This window comes from Asparagus officinalis, chromosome 8 (assembly GCF_001876935.1).
Source record: "Asparagus officinalis chromosome 8, Aspof.V1, whole genome shotgun sequence".
In the NCBI taxonomy this organism is placed as follows: domain Eukaryota; kingdom Viridiplantae; phylum Streptophyta; class Magnoliopsida; order Asparagales; family Asparagaceae; genus Asparagus; species Asparagus officinalis.
Window position 1 is genome coordinate 54092341 of NC_033801.1, and position 14827 is coordinate 54107167.

Below are 14827 nucleotides of genomic sequence, written 5' to 3' on the forward strand. Positions count from 1 at the left end.
CCGGGGGAGGTTAGGACCCTTGCAAATGAGCCCATAATGGGTGAGTTTGAAAGTCCTAATGAAAGTCCATCTCCTGCTACTTCTATGCTGTTGCCATATATGGGAGCTACTCTTCGTAGCCCGACAACGGGCATCATGGATAAAGCCAATGCGATCGTAAGTTCTCTAGGTCCCTCAACCGCAGATGATGAAGAAGCATTGGATTATGGGACTTCTTCTCGTAGTGATGGTGCTGATGGGGAGGGAGAAGAGCATGACTCTATGGATGATATCACCACTTTCGATGATGCTCCCAAGATCCCATCCAATAAAGCATCGGGTTATCTTCCTTTTTACATTACTGGTAAGCGTGGTTCATTTCAGATTTCTCCAAATCTTCTTTCTACATTCCGACCATTTTTGTGCGTAGGTTCACCCTCTCGCGAGGCAACTGATATGACCCCGTCCCCCGGCCAGCAAAGAACAGTTGATCCTCCCTTCGAGCAAATATCGGTAGCGACAGATTCTTTGCGAGAGGGATCAACTTCGTTAACAATTTCTCTCAAATCTACGGGGGTGGAGAATGTGCCAAGTTCGGCTCAGGCGGGGACGCTTATGATTCTTCCTTCAAGTCCGTCGCAGTTGGACGTTGCTATAGCTTCCCCGGCCTATTCACGATCGTCACCGATCGTTCTTGCGCCAAGGTCTTCAATTTTAGACTCCCCTATGAAATCTCCCGTGAAGCCTTTAAGCCCAACGGTCATTCCTTCCATGCTTAAAATTCTTATACGACCATTGGAAGATACAATGAAGATGGCAATTGAGGAAGTTAGTGCCGGACGAGCTTCATTCGATTCTTTCAGACCAATACTCATGCACTTTCTGAGTGGAATCCGATATGTGGATGAGGCTCGTTGGTTTCAGCATTGTTCTGAAATTGTTTCTCAATTGGAAAAAGATCTGAGAACTCTGGAGGAATTGCGCCGCATTGATCTTGCTGCCCAAATCACCTTAGTCTTTGATGATCTTCGGGCTGAAGCAACTCGTCAATATGAAGCTCTTCAGCAAACCATCACTGAAAGGGGGCTTGAGATTGCATCCTTGCAGGGGCTTTGCATTCAGAAGCAACAGGCTTTAGTCGCTTCCCAAACGACCATACAAACATCTCGAGCAGAGATTGATCGACTAGAGGTGGAGTTAGCTCGACACAAAGCTGAGCTTAAGCGGGAAGAAGAGATCTTGGAGAGGCTTACACTAGAAAGTGTGAAAACCTATGCCACCTATCATTCATCAATCGAGGCTTTTAAAGTTATCCAACAAGAGGCTGCCACGAAGATACTGGATGAGAATGAGCTTAAAAAGAGGGACGAGGTGATAATACAGGATTCTCATGTAGAGAAACTGTCTGCCATTAAGTCCCGGCTCACGTCTTTCAACTTTATTATCCCGGAAATTTGATTGTAATATTCTTCTTGTTTGATAAGGCCGAAGACTTTTGTATCACTTCTTAATATTTCTGAACAAAATAAAAAGAAAATGATTTTGTCTTTTTCATAGTTATTGCATATGACATGTTCTGACTTGCAACAATGAGATCATAAGAAAAATGCCAAGTCTAGAAAATCTCCCTTATTATCGCTTAAGATAATTCCAGCAAATTTTGACTTGTTGGGGATAGGTAATTGTCTTTTCCTTAGGAGATGACTTGTTCAATAGAATTCTTTCCGTATTATGTTTTTGTTTTAATCACTGAAAGAAGTCTATAAATGCCAGAGGTGTAGTATTAACTTGGCAGAGATTATCACATGGAGTGAAATTCCAAGTCTATAAATGAAGATGTTATGAGAACACTTGCTATTCTTTGTGTAAATCAAAGAAAACGTTCTCATGAGTGGGGGTTTAAACTGTTATAGGTAAAACGTTAATATAACAGCCATTGGTAGGCCTATCAATCTGTTGAAAAAGATTGATAAATTGATTTTGTCAGAGGTGTGATATTAACATGACAGGAAAGATATTGCGATCGAGACACTTTTGAGGACTTATCGCTCTATTGATGAGAATCGATAAGTGGATTTTGTCAGAGGTGTGATATTAACGTGACAGGAAGAATATTGCGATCGGAGCAATTCTGAGGACTCATCGCTCTATTAATGAGAGTCGATAAGTGGATTTTGTCAGAGGTGTGATATTAACGTGACGGGAAAAATAGCTGGGGAGAATTGCTAAATGATTTCTCATCGGAGCGACGAATTTTGGTGTTGAAAATTCATTATTTTGCCGAGGAGAGCTGAAAAATTATTCATTTATTACTCTACCGCGGTGAGTTAATAAATTGATTGTAATTCTTGATTCAGAGGACTTATCATTCGATTGATGAGAATCGATAAGTTAATTTTGACAGAGGAGTTGTTGTTGCATTGGAGGTTATGCAAGCTAAATTCAAACTCTGTGGGGATGATGATCGCCAGAAGTGTGATGATAACTTTAGCAATAATAGAGGATTTTATCAGCCGAATCAGTTTTCCTTCTGTTGAGAAAATACAGTGGTTAAGCAATTAAGAAAATTCATGAACGCAAGGGTAATCCCTTCGTTTAGAATAATTTGAACACAAAGGTGAGCTCTGCATTAAGGTTTCTGAACGCAAGGTTAAAGTTCGTGCGAAGAACTTTTATAACGCAAGTCTGCGCCCAGTGTTTAAGAATCTGAACGCAGAAATGAACTCTGCATTAAGGATGAAGTCCAATAGACTTTTATCCATTTAACGCTAAAGATAGCATTTTAAAGGCGATTAAGATTCTTTCCTAGAATCCCGCACCGATTTAACAGCTTGACGGCTGTTATAAATAGACGCGAGTGGTCACATCAAAAGTCATTTGACTCTTTCTACTTTTGGCTTAATTCTAAGAACGAGAGCCCTCGTTTAACCTTGACAGGACCTCCGGCGAACTTCGTTTCCTCCAATCAGCTGCACCTATGGTGCCGAAGAGGATGAGTTCTGGTTCGAAGAAAGTTGTCAGGGTGGCTTCCAAGACGTCGCCGGCCGAGGACGTCGGTGGCGTCATTGCTGTCACAAGCGCTTCCTTGCCGCCATTGCCGTCACGTAGGCCTCTTTGTACTGGTAGGTTACAGCCGTGACAACTTGTTCCAGCAAGTTTCTCTGAAAACCCTAGATGGGTCCAACGAGGAAGATGACTCATTTTTGTTTGATGAAAACGTAGAGTTGGGACTCTGTGTTCATTACGAACCCTGAACGTTAGTTTTGGACTGTGCGTTTGAGGTTGAAAACACAAGTCTTGAACTGTGCGTTCGATGTTGAAAACGCAAGTCTTGAACTGTGCGTTTGATGTTGAAAACGCAAGTCTTGAACTGTGCGTTCGATGTTGAAAACGCAAGTCTTGAACTGTGCGTTTGATGTTAAGAACGCAAGTCTTGAACTGTGCGTTCGATGTTGAAAACGCAAGTCTTGAACTGTGCGTTCGATGTTGAGAACGCAAGTCTTGAACTGTGCGTTCGATGTTGAGAACGCAGGTCTTGAACTGTGCGTTTGATGTTGAAAACGCAAGTCTTGAACTGTGCGTTCGATGTTGAGAACACAAGTCTTGAACTGTGCGTTCGATGTTGAGAACGCAAGTCTTGAACTGTGTGTTGTAATCTAATTAGCAACCAGTTTTGATTACTAATTTCTTGCTTTCTGTTTTGCAGTACTTTTCCCAAATGTGCCGCTTTCGTTCGAGCATCACTATGGATATACTGACAACCCTAACGGGGGCGCACTTTGTGGTATTCGTAGAGAAATTCCGTTGTGCACATTCCCTGACTTAGAACAGACACATTTGATCAGATTTGTTGGATGCTCTACCCTTAGAACTCTGATCACTGACTTGGACATGGAAACACCTGTGGGCCACGATCAATTCGTCAAGCCGGCATTTTTATTTGGAGACCGTATAACGGCAGATGACAAAGTTGGACATGTGGAAGATTCCTGGCTGTTGCGAAAAACCAATGACTGTTTCTTCTTTCTTCCAAGCATGAAGAGGATGTATCCACTTTCTTACTTTTCAAGCGTCGGCTGTCGTCGGGGCTTGGCCTTCGATCTTGTCAAGGAACAGGAGAACGTATCACTTGGATTCAGACGCCGGTCCCGTGTTCAAATTGAAGGGCAACTCAAAGGTCTGAGGCCTGGGAGATTTGAGAAAAAAGATCTAGCGCAAGAAGCGCCCCTTCCAGCGAATGTCTTCATTCGTCAGTTTATCGCGGCCCAGGGTGAATTTCCTACACAAAGTTTTCGGTCTCCTGGTTGGTTGTCGTCGGGAGAAGGTGGTTGGTGGACCCGGATGGTGGATTTTGTTCTTGAGGAACTTAGGGAGCCACTTGCTCAGTCCGGTCTTACCATAAGAGTACTAGCTACCCGGTATGGGATTGTACAGAACTATCCCAGCTTCTTCGCTATATTAGAGTGATATAATCCGGACAGTTGTACATTCTTCACACGCGTTGGAGAGTTGGGGTTTGCTCTCCACGAAATGCACGAGGTGTCGGGGCTATCCCTTGGAAAGATCCCTTATGAGGAGTTCATTCCAACTACTGAGGAGCTTTCTATCTTGAAAGCAGCGCATCCAGAAATATACGCCACCTTCTGGGAGCTGATGTGCCACTTCCACATTTGTGCCCAAGTTAAAAGCACTTGGTGAATTCCTACTAACGATATGAAATGCAACCCTATGAATTAAAAGCAACTAAAAAGGATGAAAAAGAGAAAATTCTTTTTTTTTAATTAGGGTTAACAATCAAACAAATGAGAAGGGGGGAATTTGTTTGAATTTATTATCTTGTTAGTAAATGTCAAAGTGAAGGGTGAATTTTATTATGGTCAACGGAAATAAAATCTTTTTTTTTAAAGATCCTAATTGTCACTAATTGTAAGAAACTAACTAAAGGTGTGGAATTGAAAATATAAAGAAAAAGACTTACCTCAAGCAAATCTTCAATTTCTCAATCTCCAATTCTTGATCTTTAATCTTCAAGTAGTTCTTTCACAAGAAACACACAAGTTAAAGAACCAAAATAATTAAAACCTACTTAAGCACCTTCCCCGGCAACGGCGCCAAAAACTTGATGCGGCATAAACATGTACCAAAAAGGTTGCAAGTGCACAACCGTGTCAAGTTATAGTATTTAAGATATCGATCCCACGAGGAAAGTGTTTTGTAGGAGAAAATATAAAATCGGTTCTTAGGTTGTGTGCGTGACAAATAAGATTGATGAGTGAATGTGATTGTGAAGAGATTGAGAGAGTGAAAATGGTGTGTGAATAGGTGCAAAGTGTAAGTGAGAGTGGATTTGAAAAAGAATGAGTATGATCAATAAGGTGAGAAGGAAAAATGAATAAAATCAAGAGAATAAAAAAATATCAAAAATGAAGAACAAAATTCTAGAATAAAAGAAAATACAAGAAATTAAAGATGGTGGATTCAATTATAGATATGAGTAATCTAAAATTGAACCCACTTCTTAGAAAAGGGTGATTCCCTAGAGGGTTCTAGCCTAAAGGTGAATCAAACAAAATAAAAAAAAACAAAAAGAAAAACTAAACCCTAGAGGGTTCTAGCCTCAAGGTGAATAGTGCAAAAAATTAAAATCTAACTACAAAATAAATTACAAAATCTAAACTACAAAAATAAAATTGCAAGAATTAAATGCAAGAAAATAAATCTACTTTATAAGCATGAAGTAAATCTAAGGCAAGAGGGTTCTAGCCTCTTGGCTATTTAACAAAAAAATAAAATCTAACTACAAGCATAGAAATAAATCTAAACTAATAAGCAATAAAAGAGAAAAAGAAAAGAAATGCAAACCTTCAAATAATTCTCCATCTTCATCTTCATCTTCATCATCCAACAAAGAGAAGAAGAGAAAAATTTAAAGTGGTGAAAAAATTATTATTATTAATTGCAACTAAAGTTACAATTTTGGAAGGCCTTCTCAATTAAGAGTAGCCCTCCTCTCCAAAAGGAGTTACAAAAATTTTCACACCTCTAACCCCTCACTCTCTACCCCTATTTATAGTAATCTTCAATGAATATGAGCCATTGGATTTGTCTTGAGCCCCAAGCAACAATCTCCACCATTGAATTTGCTTTTTGTTCTTTTCTAGCCCAAAATTCATTTGATTTTCCAAATTAAATCACATCCGGTCCATTATGCCGACATCGATACCCACTATTTCCAAATTCTGATTTCACGGATAGCTTCGTCTCGTCGAGATAGGCGATTTTCATATATTATATGTTAAATTCCGCCTTCCGGATTAGGAGATATCGTCGTTTCTTTGTGGCCAACCATTTTGAATATGATTTCTTTTCATATTGGATTTTTGATTTTCTCCGGCTTCTACTGGCTACACGACTTGATTCTGGGCTTTTGGATAATTTGAAAATTAATTTTCCAATGTGCTTCTTTGCTTCATTTCTTCATTTAATCAATGGGTTTTTGTTGAGAGATGAGAGTTTGATATTTATTCTTCATTAACCTGCAATTAAAAGATAAAAACAATTATTAGTAGTATATTTATTCATATAAAATAGATAATGAGGGTATAAATTTGTAATAAAAAGTGATTATCATCGGGCTACTCCATCACTTTGCTTCCACTATTGATTTCAAACTCTGGGTGGCCTGGTATCTTGAACACTACGCTTCTGCATCGGCAGTTGATCGTCGCATGGAAGTTATATAGCCAATCCATCCCCAAAATAACATCGAACCCATTAGTGTCAATCACCAACAAGTCTGCAAATAGCTCCCTACCACAAACTACCACTGGGCATCTCTTACACTCCCTACTAGACATTAACACCCCGCTATCGGTATGGATATTCCAGCTCGCCTCTAAACTATCACATGTATAGTGTGTCGTGCAATGAACTGAGCAGATATAAAACAGTGCGATGCCCCAGAATCAAATAGGGTAATGCAATGAACTGAGCAGATATAAAACAGTGCGATGCCCCAGAATCAAATAGGGTAAATGCAGGGACTGAGTACACCAAAATGATACCTGTGACTACGTCTCCAGATGCATCTGCCAGCTCAGTGGTAAGTGTCATAACTTGACCTTGTCTCTGCTGCTGCTGAGCTTGCTGACCATATTGCCTTGCCTCTGCTGATAAGGTAGCTGATATGGGTGCTGGAAATGAGGACCTCTCCACTGTCTATGGCCTTGAAATTGTTGACCCCTCTGATGTCATCGAAACATCTGCTGCTGTGTGGGAAGTGGTGGCCTCAGCTGTTGTCCGCCCTGTCTAGTCTGTCCTGCTGGTACTATCGCTCTACCTCAATATCCTCCTGAGACTCCCCTACTAGGACAAGTGGTGATCTGATGATCTGCTGCCCCATATGCTAAGCACAACCTGTTAGCTCGCCTGCAGTCCTTCATCAAGTGCCCCGGCTTGCTGCAGAAATGGCAGATCATGTTGGTTGGTTGTGGAGTTGGTCTCAAAGCCCATGTCTGATGGCGCTTGGCTGGTGCTCCTCCCATCTGACACTTTTGCTAGTTACCTCCCGAGTTCTGTCCTGCGGGGTGCTTGTTTGCCCCTCTCTTCACCGAGTTCATGATCCCAATCAACTGTTCTGCTTTCCGAGATGCCTCTAGGACATCTGCATAAGTTTCTATCCCCTTCTGACTGTAAATTTGAGTCTGAATCTCAAAGTTTAGACCCTGCATGAACCTCTGTTCCTTATCCACCTCATTCGATACCATCCCCGGGGCAAACCTGCTGAGCTTGGCAAATTCTGCTGCATACTCATCTACAGAACTAGCTCTCTACCTCAACATAACAAACTACCTCTGCATCTCAAGACGAGCTGTCTTCGAAAAAAATGCCTCTATGAAACTCTCCCAGAATATCACCCATGAAATCAACCTAGGCAGCTTCTCCTCCTTTGCGTCCTACCAGGTCCTGTCTACATTAATGAGTTGCAGCTGAACAATATCAACTCGGTCTTCATCTGGTATCTTTGCTGCCCTCAATAAGCGGTCCATGGTCTGCAACCACATCTCGGCCTAATATCCGCCTTTAGTCCCAGCTAAGTGTTAAGGGTTGAGCTTCCGAAAATCAGACACATTGCCCGGCCTTGCAACCTGTCGCTACTCGTCCCTCTAACGATTATGAGCTACCAGGTCCCTAATCGCTTCTGCAACATCAACCTGATTGACTTGTTGTCCATCAGGGACAACTGGAGTAGGGGGTCGACGTTTTAGGGCCATAGTGATCACCTGAAAATGAGATTGGTCGAGATTAGGACTTGAGAATCAGAGAAATGGGAGTCAAAGGACGTATTTCTGGAAAGGGAAAAACTCATTCTATACATGCTCTATTTTTAGCTCAATCTTAGTTTCTACTTGTATAAAGGACGAGACAACAATTCCTAAACCTAACCTGGCTCTGATACCAATCAAAACCTTATCACGCCCCGGTTCCAAAATGTAATAGTTTAGAACGTGACTCGGCCGGCAATGCAACCATACGGTCACATTCACGCCTCTAGATCATCCTGTATACAGATATAAAGACAAGACTATACCAAAGAGCATGTACCAAGATAATAAAAGGAGTGTATAGATAAAGAAATATCGGAAATTTTCATAATTCTATAACAAGTCCACAATTTATCTAAAGAGAAAGGAAAAAATACACCATAGTCTGGAGAGCCACATGTGGCTAAAGAAAAGCCTAAACCAAATAACTACCTAAATCAACTGAATTGGATAACGGATAGAATGAATAGTGATCACTGCTGATGAGCTTGCCCCTCGAAGTACTCTCGATCCTGCGAAAAAAGAACGGTTCCCGAATCTGGGGCACGCAAACCCCAGGGGAGTCAGAAAACTCCCAACAAGCATGAAAAATGAAGGAAATATGCGCGTGTAAGTGTAATGTGGCATGTATAAAGAAAAAAATGAAAACTCAATTAAAGATGAAAAAAAAATGTTGATAATAGGTATCAACCAAGGTCAATCGTAAGACACACAAGCACATTATTATTATTTTAGATATTATTTGAATTAGAAAATAATATTTCATGTATATAAGTCGGTTTCCCGTAAACCGTCCCGGGAACACGGCTTCAAGTCAGGATGGGCACCGTCCCGGGAACACGGCTTCAAGTCAGGATGGGCCCTTATTTCATACATATATATATACCAGGATATAAAGAATGCGCACAAGCTCCGCTTATATACATGTTATATTCTCTGTCTAATTCCCCTTTTATAAACCCCATGTTTTTCTGTTTAATCGGCACTTGTTAATCAACCTGGCCTTCTCAATTATGCTTTTTTCTTCTACTTCATGTTTCTTTCTCTAGACTAGCAAGCATGAGCAAGTGCTAATGTCATAAGACATATATATATATATATATATATATATTATATATATATATAATGGAACTAATATTTGAATAACAAACAGAAAATTTTATAAATAATCACCTAACCCTAACTAAAACTACTAATCCTAACCCTGCACCAAAAACCGGCATCATCCCTTCTTATGTTGGCAACCTCACATTCTTTAAAAACTCTAAAAAGAAAAAAATCAAGGCCCACAAACGAACTCAGGCCCAACAACAAAAATAAAAGTATTTGGCGGCCAGGGGATTTGAACTCCAGACCTAGGAGTAACAGTCCAAAGCAGCTGGCCACAACAACAACTTGCATCTATGGCCATAACAATACAGGAATATACAGGTTTGTGTTCAAACCGAATCAATACACTTATTTATGAAAAAAAATTTTAGAGTCCAGGATTTGAACTAGGGACCTGTGTGTCGTTGTCTAAGCAACTAACCACTATAACCTATTAAACTTTCATTGTCATAACTGATGCAGATAATAAATAAACTTTGGTTTCCAGTTAAGATCCTAAATAAATACTTCCAAATTAAATAAAATAAATTTATATATTTTATATAAGTCAAAATTGTTATCTTCTGATTTGTATGAAAAATTATGTGAAATTTATAATACTCATATCAATAAAATGATAAGATCATGGGGAGGAACATAAAATAAATAAATGAGAAAAAAAATTTGTTATCTTCTAATAATTTTAAACTTGAATTCTATTAGTTATTTCTATGAACTAGAATGGGGTAAAAAATAGTACTGCAGGAAGCATAAGCTAAATATATACATATACATAAATTAATTGGGGGAAGAGATGCTTGCATGAAGGAAATCCAAATAATAATGATAATAAACATAATAATTGAGGAAAGGATACTCGCATGAAAAAAACAAAAATAATAAAAATAATAAGATTTGAGGAAAAGAATGCTTGCCCAAATTCGTGTGAAACTCCGAAGCAAGAAAAAATCCATCATTTTTCAATCACGTTCCAGCCCTACGTTCTCTCTCTCTCTCTCTCTCTCTCTCTCCCTCCCTCCCTCCCTCTCTTTTTATTTTTAAAATTTTTTTTGGACTTCCCTTCTCTAGTTTCCGTGAGATGGAAAAAATGAAGAGGGGTGAGTTTTTTTTAAAGGGGTTGTTGGGTGTGTTAGTGAGGATAAGGGAAGATCATGGGGTTAGTTAAGTTTGTTAGTGAAGATTAGAGGAGATTAAGGGGTTTACTTAGGTATTCCACCATTCAAGGGAACTGAGGGACCGCGGTTGATTAGGTAGGCTGCGGTATTGATGGCTTCAGCCTATAGGAACTTGGGCAAGCCGACATGTATCCTCATGCTTCTGGCACGTTCATTCAAAGTTCTTTTCATGTGTTCCGCTACACCATTCTGCTGCGATGTCATGGGAACAGTTTTCTCCATCTTGATCCCGTTGTTTGCGCAAAATTCTTTGAATTACTGTCTTTGTACTCTCCTCCATTGTCTGACCTTAACCACTTTATCTTCAAACCAGTTTCATTTTCCACCATGGCCTTCCATTTTCTAAAGGTATCAAAGACTTATGATTTCTTCTTCAGAAAATAGACCCACACATTTTTTGTAGAATCATCAATGAAGGTGACATATTACACTGAACCTGCAAGAGATGAAACTGGAGATTGCCCCCATACGTCGGATGAACCAACTCTAACTTTTCTACCTTGGGTGTCATTCCAATCTTTGCAAAACTGACTTTCTTCTATTTGCCAAAGATGCAATCCTCGCATAGGCCAACATCCACATTCTTCAGATCCGGCAGCTTCCCTTTTGACAGAAGTGTTTTCATCCATTTCTCGCTCATATGGCCAAGCCTTTAGTGCCATAAGATTGATTTTTTATCTGCATCTGTTACTGCAAAAATATTCTCTAGGTTAGAGTTTAGATAGAGAGTACCACTTTCTTACCTCGAGCAATGACGAGTGCTCCTTTGGTAATCTTTCATTTATGACCTGAGAAAGTTATACAGTAACCCTCTCCATCAAGCTGTCCTACGGAGATCAAATTTCTTTTAAGGCCAGGAATATGTCTCACTCCTTGCAGCATCCATGTGGTCTGATTTGGCAATTTTAATCGAATGTCTCCCTTACCAACGATCTTTAAGGTTTCATCATCTGCTAGATGTACCTTTTCGAAATCACCGCTGACGTAGTTCTCCATGATTTCCCGGCAAGGGGTGGCATGGTAGGATGCTCCTAAATTAAGAATCCATGATTCAATCGGACCGTTCACGCTTAGAATCATAGCATCACCTCTTTCCTCGGTCACGTTGGCAGACTCCTGTGCGCCGGTATTTTTCTTCGATGCACGACACTCCCTCTTGAAATGACCCTTCTTGCCACAATTGTAGTACTTAAAATCTTTCTTTCCCGATCTAGATTTGGTTGTTCTAGAATTTGATTTGTCGTGATTTGAACTTCTTTCTGAAAGCCAATCTAGAAAAGATTACTTTTACGGTAAAGTGAACCACACAACAATACTGAAGCAGAGACATGAAGGTGAAATTGGCCCGAGGAAAGTGAAAGAAAGGGAATGAGCGCCCAAATGAAAACCCGTACTCTGAAAGTTTTGATGTGGTAGTTATTGATGTATTGCTTATATATGTGATGCACTTGGTAAGCGGCCTACCTACTTGTTATTGATGGATGTCTTGAGTGCTTTAGTTATTGAAATGCCCTGAAAATTTTCAAGATTAAGATCGAACTATGTTTGTGCTCAAATCTCTACAGGAAAGAATGGTTTTAGTTTTCAGAATGCCTTGTTCCATTTTCCATTTGTTTGTGATGTTATACTTATAACGAACATAAGCATTTCTTCCCACATTTTGAGAAATAATTTGTCGGGATGTTTCCTCATTTGAGAGTTTTTGAGGTAGTAGCTGGTTGACTTGGCAGCGAGGTATATTGTGAAGGTGTTAAGCATGAAAAGGAGCTAAAAATGATCTTTGCTAATAGGACAGAAAATAAAAGGTTAAAGCGGAAAGCGTTGCTATAAGTGGATGTATGGGGTTGATACGTGCAAATAGGACAGAAAATAGAATATCGAGATGGTGCTATTAGCTGATTTGAGTGGGATTTTAGTGATTTTATTATTCTTTGTCTGAGCAGACTACGTACTATGTATATCAAGTGTACTGAACCTCTCATTATAAGTGTATGTCACGTCAAATTAGAGGTACGAATTGGATTATCTTAATTAGTTGAATAAAATATGGTGATACGGTGTATTGAATATCTAGACGATCATCTAAGGCTTCAAGCACAGACAAATGACTCCGTATAGTGATTCCGTGCATACTATTCTTCCTAACAAAAAATTTCCCCTTTCTACCGACCAAAGCATCAGGAGAAAAAGTAAAGAAATAAAGTGAAATAGCACTGTTACAAAAAATTCATTTATTTAGGTTTTTTTTACGGTGCGATCCTAGACTATGAACTCCTCACTCTAGAATGTACAAGTGAATTGAAAGTATGAAAGTCACATTTTTTTTGCAAGTGGAAAAATGTATTAAGTGAAATACATTGTTTACTTACAAAATTAAATTATTATTGAAAGTAGATATGTAAAGATGATACGGCAATATCATTTTATATTTTATAGTTATTAATATTATATTATATTTTCAATTATCTTTTGATAGCTACATATAAATGATCTGAAAGTGAATTTTATATACTTGATAATTAAAGTAACAACATAAAAACAGCATAACACTGATGATAGTAGGTTTGACACCTGATGATGGGTTTCATTCTTATTATAGCCCTTAGATTAATTTAAACCCGATCCACATATCCTGGCCCATTAATCACCTAGCCCCATCTCCCATTCTCAGTTGTGTCCAAACCTCTCCAAAACCCTCGCTTCCATTTCCCCCCTCTGATCGCCACCCCCAATGGCGTCGCAGCGACGCCTAACCCTAACCCTAACCCACCATTTCCGATCTCTCCTCTCCTCATCTCCTCCTCCTTCTCTCATCAAATCTCGAACCCTAACTCTTCGATCTCTTCACCTCTCAACCCTCAAAAACCCTCACTCTAACTCCATCCTCCCACTTTATCAACATCAATCCATCGATCCTCCTCGAAGTCGCCATTTCTCTTCTCGATCTTCGGATCCATTGGGAGATGATGATGAAGATGACTAAGAGGAAGAAGAAAGAGAATACGAAGAAGAAGAAGAAGAAGATGATGATGATGATGAAGGCGATTAGAGCTGCAATGGATTGGTGAAGACATTTCGAGCGAGTGGGAAATCTGAGGAGGAGAAAGCGAACGAGGCTGCTGATATCGGGTACAAATTGATTGGGTCGCTTGATCCTTCAGAGTGGCTGTTTAAACCTTAGGAGCCTGTTTTTGCTGTTGTCCAGGTCTGGGACTTTTGACTTTCTTTTGGTTTTAAAACATTACAAGGTTTTGTCTTTGGGACTGTATTGTTTATGTTTATTGTAGATTGGTTCGCACCAGTTTAAAGTTAGTAATGGGGATTCGATTTTCACTGAAAGGTTAAAGTTTTACGATGTTGATGGCAAGGTAAGGTGTTGCGTATTGGAGACTTTAGGGTTATTTTGATTTTTACAGTATATGCAACTTTCACCTGTAACGTGGAATTGTTAGTCTGGAAAATTTGGCTACATTGCAACAAGAAACTATAAGTTTAGTTATGAAATTACGATATAAATGTTTGTTACTGTAAAAATTCAGTTATAGTGCACATCACGCTGACACATACTTTTGACGAGGTTGCTTGTATACAAAGGATAAGACTTTCGTGTTCTTATGCAAGGTCCCAATTCAGTAGAATAATCTTGTTGTAACTGAACTTACGCGTGTCATTATGCAAACTTGACTTGGTTTATGTTCAGCTTGTTTGTTGCAGAGCTTCTCATCTAATGTCTGAGATGTTAATCCTTCCATTTTTCTCTTGTTGCATTATTCTTAAAGAGCATATTACGACAGTTGAGAAGTGTGATTTAATAGAATGGTCCAATGTCTATACCCATAACTGTTCAAGATGACTGCTTGGTTTGATGAACCAGTTGATTGCACAGGTAGGGTAGGAATTGGAGGTCAATACTACTTACCATCGGTTTCTTTTCAAAGATTAATTATTGGATTTATTGTTTCTGTCTGAAATTAAAAAAATTCCCAAGATGCTCCTTTAACACGACTCTTTTCCCTAATTTTTCTTCTAGATTCCTAGAATATGTTATATACCCATCTTATCTCAAACTTCCCACCTATATTCGTTTTGTGAAACTAAAAGATGCCTAAGCTGATATCAGTGACAAATTTCAGGTATAACTTTTTTTCCTACTTCCTCTTCGATCTCTTCACCTCTCTACCCTCAAAAACCCTCACTCTAACTCCATCCTCCCACTTTATCAATATCAATCCATCGATC